At 41.9% G+C, this 9,932-nt stretch overlaps 1 pseudogene; it reads left to right on the top strand.

The window, feature by feature from the left end:
- Positions 1–8,702, top strand: part of LOC110324076 — a 177,823-nt pseudogene extending 169,121 nt beyond the window's left edge.
- The last annotated feature ends 1,230 nt before the right edge of the window (positions 8,703–9,932 follow it).

Here is a 9,932-nt window from a genome sequence, read left to right as displayed (position 1 = left end):
GGAGGAGGAGGAGGAGAAGGAGGAGGAGGAGGAGGAGGAAGAGGAGGAGGAGTCTCAAAGATTCCAATTTTCTAAATTCTAGGATCCTTGCACCTAGTCATAAATATAATAGTTGCATTTGTTCCCTGTAGTGGAAGAGCTGAATCCACCTTCATTTGGAGAAGCATTCAAATATCTTTCCATTCTGTATATTGGAAGCCTTTCCCATCTCTCCCCCAAGCTCCCTTTTACACATGCAGTCACACTCACCAAGTTGAAGCACAGTTCATCTTTCAGGGCTGGCTGGCTGCCAGTGATGCTTTGAACTGTGGAAAGTCTGAGAAGTGCTTCATAGTTGGTTTAACTCTGTATAGAGAGAGCTGGGTTTGATACCAATAACTTTTGAGTGTGGATGTCAAGGCAACAAAGCTGCAGCACACAAAGAAAGAAAAATAATAGCCAAAGAAGTCCCCGTAGATTAAGAGTGCATAATCTGTGAAACGCTGAGAAGAATTTTCCTATTGTTTCTCAGTGAGTTACTCAGAGTGTCTGATTAATTAAGGTTCAGGACCGAAAAGTGAAACTGTCATCAAGCTGTCGTTCCTCTTGTGTGCTTTACAAATTGCTCCCATCAACCGTCCCCATATTCCATCATCTCTCACTTCCCTCCTCAAGGAGCTTTACACTTAAGGCTGTTACATTAGCCTGCACTTTTCCTTTGGGAGGAGAACAATTAGGTGTAGGCTTGAATTTTGAAGTATTTATGAAAGTAAGCCTTCCTATAGAATTAAAGAAGACCTGTGGCCATGTTTTTGAATTAATAGGTTTTTTTTTTTCTTTTTATCTATATGGTCCTGGGAGAGTAGGGAGAAAGGAGGACACGAGAAAGGTAGGGACTGTAACCTTGGTTAAATAATAAGCACGTATAGATTCTAATTAATTAGGATCATGTTTCTCCAAAAGCTGCTAACTCAAGCAGCAGGAGCTCAGGCCTAGCTCTACTCTCTTCAACATCCCATCATCAACACAGCCTCCATATTTGGTTGGTGCTCATTTCCTTCACCTAAAGCATTCTTAAAATGAAAAAAAAGAAAGAAAGAAAGAAAGAAAGAAAGAAAGAAAGAAAAGAAAAGAAAAGAAAAGAAAAGAAAAGAAAAGAAAAGAAAAGAAAAGAAAAGAAAAGAAAAAAGAAACATCATAGATGAGTTTGAATAGACGGAGTTTTGCCAATTCATATAGAATAGTCATTTGTCTTTGGTACTTTAACAGAGCAAGAACAAAGTTCATGAAGTCAGGTTTAGACAGCATAGCACAATGTCAATTCAAAAGAGTGGGAATTTATTACCATAAACTAAATAACAAAGGCAAGTTGTTCCTGGGCATATACCCAGAAGATCCTCCAACATGTAATAAGGACATATGCTCTACTATGTTCATGGCAGCCTTATTTCTAATAGCCAGAAGCTGGAAAGAACCCAGATGTCCCTCAATAGAGGAATGGATACAGAAAATATGGTACCGTGACACAATGGAGTACTACTCAGCAATGGAAAGCAATGAATTTATGAAATTTTTAGACAAATGGATGGATCTGGAGGACACTATCTTGAGTGAGGGAGTCTTCTCAAAGGTAGGAAGCGATCGGGTAAGAAGCGATCTGGTAAGAAGCGATCTATCTGGTCATCCATAAATTGAGAAGCTTCAAGGGTTGCTTTTGAGAGCTGAGCTTCCTCTGGGTTACTTGTGTGTTGTCTCTGCAGGACACTTACCTTTACCAGCTTATTTTCAGAGTATTGATGACTCTTTTTTGACTTTGAATTCCTATGGAATTTTCTGATCCTTCTCTGTCTTTCAATGGGTGGATGGTTGGGTAGAGGATGTAGTGGAAGATCAAATACTTTAGTTTTCATGACATGGATGGATTGCAATGTGTCCCTCACTTGATTTAGATATTCAAGTTGAGATCCTTCTTCTGTTTCACAGCTTCACTATTCAGAAATAGAGTACGTATAAAGAATCAAGCTAAAGGGAGCACATAATAGTGGACTGTAATGTGAATTGCTTAAGGTCTGAACAAACCATAGAAATTTGAATACAAGCATGTATAAAGAAAGCTGTTACATATGACATAAGACAGTCAGGACAAGACTTCCCTCATTGCAATCCAGCTACCACCTGATTTGGAGTTTACAACCCCCAGTCTCGTGGATAGTAAGTTCTTGTCAAGACTACCCATCTTGGAGAGGTGCTTGCAATTATCTGGGAAATGTTGCATTTAGGTATTGAGTCCCTAGATAACAAGGTGAAAGCTGTTTGTTGTTGTTGTTCTTATTTGTTCGTTTTTTGTTTTTTATTTGGCTTTTGTTTTTGTTTTGTTTTGCTTTGTTTTGTTTTGTTTTGTTTTGTTTTTATCTCTGGAGCAAATAGTCAGATACCAGGAAAAGAGTACAGGTAGAGAGATAAGGGCTTCCAACAGAGATACATTTATTGCAAAATAGTATTAGCCGTACTCTTTGGCCCACACCTGCAATCCTATACTTGCAAAAGGGAATAATACTTTCCTTCTTAGTACCAAGCCAATTAAGAATGCTTGACTTTCTCTAAACAAGCAAAACCACAAAATAGTGTTCCGGGAATATTAAAATTTTGAGGTACCACAGAAAGTTACCATGAATGTAACTTGAATGACATTGGCATTAAAAAGCCAAAGTCTTGGAGCTGTGTCCTGTCTCCTCTGTTCCGTTGTCTGGCGCACAGCTCTGCCTGCAGACTGAGAAACTGTCAGCACCAAGGACAACCAGGTAAGACACTAAGGCAAATCCTCTGCCTGCCAAGTCCCTCTCAAGCACACCCAACAGAGGGAAAGTCACCCATTTCTCTGAGCCTCATGTTCCAGCCCACAGCTCTGCCTGCATTTTCAGAGGCCTGCCAGCACCAGGACAACCAAATATCTAAAGGCCATCTTATGAACATAAGACAAGCAAAAACAAAAACAAAAATAAAACAGAACAAAAAACAAGAACCAGGGCAATAAGGCACCACCGGACCTCAGATATCCTACGACAGCAAGCCCTGGATATCCTAAAACATCTGAAGCACAAGACAATGAACCTGTCTTAGTTAGGGTTTTACTGCTGTGAACAGACACCATGACCAAAGCAAGTCTTATAAAAACAGCATTTAATTGGGGCTGGCTTACAGGTTCAGAAGTTCAGTTCATTATCATCAAGGTGGGAGCATGGCAATATCCAGGTAGGCATGGCACAGGCAGAGCTGAGAGTTCTATGTCTTCATTTAAAGGCTACTAGTAGAAGACTGACTTCCAGACAAATAGGATGAGGATCTTATGCCCACACCCACAGTGACATACCTACTCCAACCAGGTCACACCTATTCCAACAAGGCCACAGCTCCAAATGGTGCCACTCCCTGATCCAAGAATATACAAACCATCACATTTCACTCCCTGCCCCCCCCCCATTGATTTGTTCAAACACATGAGTCTATGGGGGGAGGGGCATACTTAAACATAGCATAATGCAAATGCATTTAGTCCAACTTTTAAAATCCTCATAGTCTATAGCAGTCTCAACAATATTAAAAGTTCAAAGCTCAAGGCCACTTCTGAGATTCATCCAATCACTTAACTGAAATCCCCAAAGAAAGACAGGAAACCAGCTGTGCAAACTCCAAACTCTGCATCTCCATGACTGATGTCAAAGCAGTCTTCAGATCTCCAATCCGTTTTCATCTTTGTTGACTGCAACAAACTGCTTTCTCCTGGGCTGGTTCCAGTCCCTGTTAGCAGCTTTCCTCAGCATGTATCCCATGGCTCTGGCATCTTTAACATCTTTCAGTCTCCAAGGCAATTTGAATGTTACAGCTTCTTGTTTCAGTGTCTGGGATTCCACTTGATCTTTTAGACTCCTCCTAAGGGCTGGCATCACTTCTCCAGCTCTGCCCTCTGTAGCACTCTAAGCTCAGGTTGATCCAATCCACTACAGTTGCTGTTCTTGGTGATCATCCATGGTACTGAGATCTCCAATACAGTGGGGTGTTCCACTCCAACTAGGCTTCACCAATAGCCTCTCATAGGCTCTCTTCACGGTGCCAAGCCTCAAAACCTTTGCATGACCCCTTCACTCCTGGGCCATCAACTACAGCTGAGGCTACATCTTCTCCAATGGCCTTCCATGACCTCTCACAGTGCCAAACATCAGCTGTTATTCATTACACCTTCATGCCTTCAAAACCAGTACCAACTGGGAGACTCTTACAAATTACCAACCTTGGCTATCTCTGGAACACAGCTTCTTTGTGCTCCCAGAAAACACTTCCTAGAAAATTTCACCTCAGTGATGCTGCTCTCTTCATAATCTCTGCTAATTTCTTAGCTCCAGCTAAAATTGTCCCAGTAGTTCCTTCCATTCTTAACCCTAGAGCCAGAGCCACATGGCTGAAGCTGCTGAGTTCTGCTGCTTGCAGGAATTAGAACATGATCTGCTTGTACTATTACATTGTCACTGGCTTTCTGTTTTCCAAATCCTTCACTGCCTAAGCTTGGCTATCCTGGGTCTTGCTCTGTAGATTGACCTTGAACGCAGAGATCAGCATGCCTGTCTCCTGGGTTTAAAGGTGTGTGTACTACCATGCCTGGATCTTAATTTAGCTGGGTATGATCTTGCTTCAAATTCCCACTCCCTTAATCTGTTATCTCCTAGAACACAGGATTTTGCTCCATTTCACTTCCTGGTATCCCTTTAATACTCGAACCATATATTTTATATTTTTCCTTTCTAAGCTTGCTATGCTTGTTCAAACTTCCCTTCATAAGACTTAACCAGAGAATAAAGTCACTGCTGGGCTTTTTTGAAACTTCCTTTGTCAATGCAATTAATCTGAGTCTCTTCACCTTAGCCTCAGGCAGACTTTTCAGACAAGGACAAAAAGTAGCCACATTCTTCACCAAAATACCACAAAAACAGTCTTTATGCCACATTCTGAAATTCTTCTCCTTTGAAATCTCTTGGTCAGGTCAACACAGTTCAAATTACTCCCAGCAACAACGTCTTCCATATTCCTACTAGGATGACCCATTAAGCTCCATTTAAAACATTCCACTGTGTTCCATATCCAAAGTCCCAAAATCTACATTCTTTCAAATAAAAGCATGGTCAGGCCTATCACAGCAATACCCCACTCCTGGCACCAACTTCTGTCTTAGGTTTTTACTTCTGTGAACAGACACCATGACCAAGGCAAGTCTTATAAAAACAACATTTACTTGGGGCTGGCTTACAGGTTCAGAGGTTCAGTCCATTATCATCAAGGTGGGAGCATGGCAGTATCCAGGCAGGCATGGCACAGGCAGAACTGAGTTCTACATCTTCATCCAAAGGCTGCTAGTGGAAGACTGACTTCCAGGCAACTAGGATGAGGATCTTATGCCTATACCCACAGTGACACACCTACTCCATCCAGGTCACACCTATTCCAACAAGGCCACTCCTCCAAATTGTGCCACTCCCTGGTCCAAGAATATACAAACCATCACAGACCCTAAATCCAATATTATGAAAATGACAGATGCCTTTAGATAGGAAATAAATAAATCCCTTTAATCACTTCAGTAACTGGACAAACACTACACAAGGGAAGGATCATTGATTCTATTAGATTTTTTTCTTTCATTCTTTTAGATAAGAGTATCAAATGTTGTAGGATAGTTTGAAACTGATTGTGGAGGTGAGGCTAGGCTTTGATACTTGAACTTGTTGTTTCTAATAAATAATTGGTAGCGTGCGAGGCATCAATAAGTGAGAAGAATCAGACAAGAATAAGTATTTTTAGGAGTTGTCTTAGGGTTTATATTCCTGTAAAAACCATCAAGAAACAAGAAAGGGTTTATTCTGCTTACACTTCCACATTATTGTTCATCATCAACGAGGAAGTCAGGACAGGAACTCACAGAGGTCAGAAACTTGGAGGCAGGAGTTGATGCAGAGGCTATGGAGGGGTGCTGCTTGCTGATTGCTTCCAGGGGCTTGCTCTGCTTGCTTTCTTATAGAACCCAGGACTACCAGCCAAGGGATAAAACTAGCAACAATGGGCTGGGCCCTCCCCTCTTGATCACTAATTGAGAAAATGCCTTACAGCTGGATCTCATGGAGGCATTTCCTCAAGGGAGGCTCCTTTCTCTGTGGTAACTCCAGCTTGTGTCAAGTTGACACACAAAATCAGCCAGTATAGGGGTGGAGAGAATATGAAAAGGAAGGTATAACAGAGTCGGGAGAGTGGGTAGAAATACACAAGCAGTAATTATTTAGACATGGATTTCCTCTGGGTTTTGTGTCCATTGAAATTATACTATTCTTTTTTTCATTAAAGTCTCAAAAATATTCTACATCTCTCAAAATATTAATTAGACGTCTTACCACAAAAAGTTTTAGACAGATAGACTAATGTGTCCTTATTTAGAATGTTTGGATATTTGTGCATTCTCTGTTTCTTGATGTGTCATATAATTTTCAACAGAGAATGGTATCTTAATGCCTAAGAATTTATAAATTTTATCATTAATATGTTCATGAGGAAAACCTTATACATTTAAAAATTAATGCTATTTTAAGCACTTTTGGCAGGAGTATAATTTACTAATCAACAACATATTGCTTATGAAGATCCTTCTATATCTTATCCTTGGGAAAGAGACATAATATGTAGCCTGCAAGGTGGGACATAATGCCAGAGGGTAATCCTAGGACTCCCAGTTTTAGAAAAAAGGATGCTGACTAGTGAAGTATCCATACAATACAAAGAAGGTCACCCTTACAGGTTTTATTTTTTCCTTCTTGAATGTAATCAGGGCCCGATTAGAGAGGAGTAAGAGGAGGTTGGGACGTTTCTGCTTGAAGGTAAGATGCTGCAGCTCTTTACTGCTCCTCCCAGCTTTCAGTGTAATTTCCTTCCAACACTGATAAATGCTGACTTCGGTTCTCAACCCACTTGCCAATACCGAAACAGCTTGAATGCTTTCAACTGTCATGTTAACTCAGCCAAACTGTCATTTGCTGAACCTTTGCAAATTCACTTTGTATTGAGCTGGTAACATCTGACTAATTTCTACTAATATTGCAGAGAGGCTATAACCACTTTTGCAGTGCACATTAGCCTTGTTTAACTGGTATCATAAATAATAAATTCAAACTGCTGGGAATTGGCTTGTATTCCATATTGCTTTTGGATGTGTTTTTGGAACCAGGTACATCATTTTACACTAATGACTCTGCTAAGCCCACAGGCTTTTGTCTGTTATTTTTATATCTCCAGAAAATATTTTAAACAAATAGTTCATAAGATGCTCTTATTCTGTATCCTTAATCTTCAAAACTTATCGCTTGAAATTTAAAAAAAAAAATGAAAAACATGCAATTACGGAACAATTCACTGGCAGGTCATGTGCATCAAGAACTGGGCTTATATTTCAAAACCTCTTCAACCCTTGTCCTCTGTGATATTTTTTTTTTCCTTAGTGAGTATTGGAGTCTTGACATCCAGGTTCAGAAAATTCACAGTTATTGTAAGAAATGTACTGAAGACAGAGATGAATAGAGACCACAAAAAACAAATCACATCCAACCACTTGTCAACTCTAAAGTTATCTATTTAATGAACAGAAAGAAGGCCTGTTGACCTCTGCTTTGAGAACAAGCTGGGTGTAATTCTGCATATGCCCTGTAGAGGGACAGGAGAAATAAAGACCTATCGTCTGGAAATGGCTGCAGCATAAGAACAGTTAATGGTAAGGGGGCGGGGCAGCCGGGCCAGCCACCAGTGGCCAGAATGGATGCAAGATAGGGACCACTATGGACCAAGATTAAAAGAGGAAATAAAGTGAATCACGCCCGGGGAATGCTCTCTGGTGTGGTGGTCATCTCTAGTAAGGACTCAGTCTAGCACCAGGGAGGTTCTTTGACAATGGAAGGGATCTGTAAACCGCCAGGTCAGTGGCAAAAGTGTGGGTGTGTTCGAAGCCTTTTGCAACTCTGTGAAGCCCATCCAGATTATCAACAGTACCAGGAGTGATTCCCAGTGACAAGACTGAGGTTCCCTTTGTGTTTCCTCTGTTTGTGAAAGGCAACAAGGTCCTTACTATGGCAGGTTTGCCAAGATTCAGAAAACTCTGCACTGTGACATGCGGCAGTCCCTGTTGGCCAAGGACCTGACCAAGACCTGTGAATTCATCGTTCACTCTGCTCCTCAGAAGGGGAAATTGACCCCAAGTCCTGTTGACTTCACAGTCACTCCTAAAACCTTGTAGACATCAAAGAGAGAGCTTCACTTCCCAAATTAAGTCATCAGAGGATATCTGAGCTCCACTAATTGTGCTATCACACAGCCCCTGATGGGAGCACGGGTGGTGGAACGCTCAGATGCTGCTCTCCAAAGCATAGAGCTTCAGTTGGTCCGGGTTAGAGACCTGCGGGTGTGCAGAAGGCTAAGCATGCGATGATGCCACAGAGATTCAGAATATTCAAATCGCTGATAGGGGGTATTTGTAGGAACCTTCTTGACCCGCATACATGGTCTTCCCCACACTGACTACCAGTCCAACGCTGCAGACCACCAACTTCAAAGTGGAGTTTGAGGTTAATATGGTGGCCCTTCTTCATGCTGACCACCTCATTATTGAGAAGTTCCCGCTGAAGCTCTGTCGGACATAGTCCAGCGGCAGGAAGGGGACAGCCAGGACAGTCATGTGGACATTGACCCAGTCATATGCTCGCATGGGGACGTCACTCAGGCCACCTGCTCACAGGCATCACACTAGTAGCATACATCTTCATGGTGACTTCTAATGGCTTCAAAACTTGTTCCGTGCAAGTGCCTTGTCTCTGCCCTTACGTCTGGAATACAACAGGATTTCCTCATGTGTGTTGCAAGATCACAGAAAACATTCCCGATGGTTCCAGATGTGCCTGTTTCTTTAAGAATTAAAGCAGTTCATTAAGCAGTGTGTCTGCACTTTAAGATTGGCTGGCTAGTGAGACCATGGAAACCCCTCTCCATCTTGCCCAGCTTCCTGACAGCAATGAATCAGCAACCAGCAAGCTCTTTGATTGAGTCTGTCCAAGGAAAGGCAGTGACTTCATTGGAAAATTCAGAGCTCTTCCCTTCTTGACATCTTGATAATGTTTCACTAGAACTTCTACTTTTTTTTGGGGGGGGGGGGCACTAGCAAAACAACAACCATGACAACAACTAGTCCTTGCTCTCACAGAGTGAGAACGGTGAATGGTGGCTGTTCCCTGGAGTGTTTGCAGTGTGTGGTACTGGCCCACACAGTTAATGCTGCCATATTCCCAAAACGTATTAAAGGGCAAGGTGCTGGCATGAGGGGAAGAATGAATGATGGCAGCTGGTTAGTAGGTTGGTTGAGTGACAGGACACCTATGCTGAGGACAGAAGATGGTCTTGGCCTGTCCCGGACTCCCTGGGGCACATGATTTCAGTCTGTTTTCCTTTAGCTGCACACTATAACTCATACTGTATGGAGAATATGTTGCAATGCTTTTCTTCATTCCAATCTAGCTGTTTTTCCGTTGGCCCCCAGTTAATGAGCACACTGCACAACAGCTGGCCTACCTTCACAGGTTCTTGGTGGCAGGCCTAGGCAAAGCAGGCCCCACCTGACAGCCTCATGGCCACACTCCCACTGTACTAAATAACTGAGGGGAACTGGGGCACTGATACTGGGGCCTCGAGAAGACTTAGCTGAGTTACCTCACAGTGGGTTTCCAGAGAATGTATTTTTGCATTGTCATACTTATCCTTGATATATTTAAACAATCTAGTACCCCAAAATGTAGGCCACACTGTCTAGTAAGTCTGTAAGGAAAAGTCATCTTTGATTACATAATGGTTTTTTTTTTTTTTTTTTTTTTTTTTTTTTT

Source organism: Mus pahari, chromosome 7, assembly GCF_900095145.1.
Source record: "Mus pahari chromosome 7, PAHARI_EIJ_v1.1, whole genome shotgun sequence".
In the NCBI taxonomy this organism is placed as follows: domain Eukaryota; kingdom Metazoa; phylum Chordata; class Mammalia; order Rodentia; family Muridae; genus Mus; species Mus pahari.
Note: the sequence above shows the minus strand (reverse complement) of the source record. Positions and strands in the feature narration are given on the sequence as shown.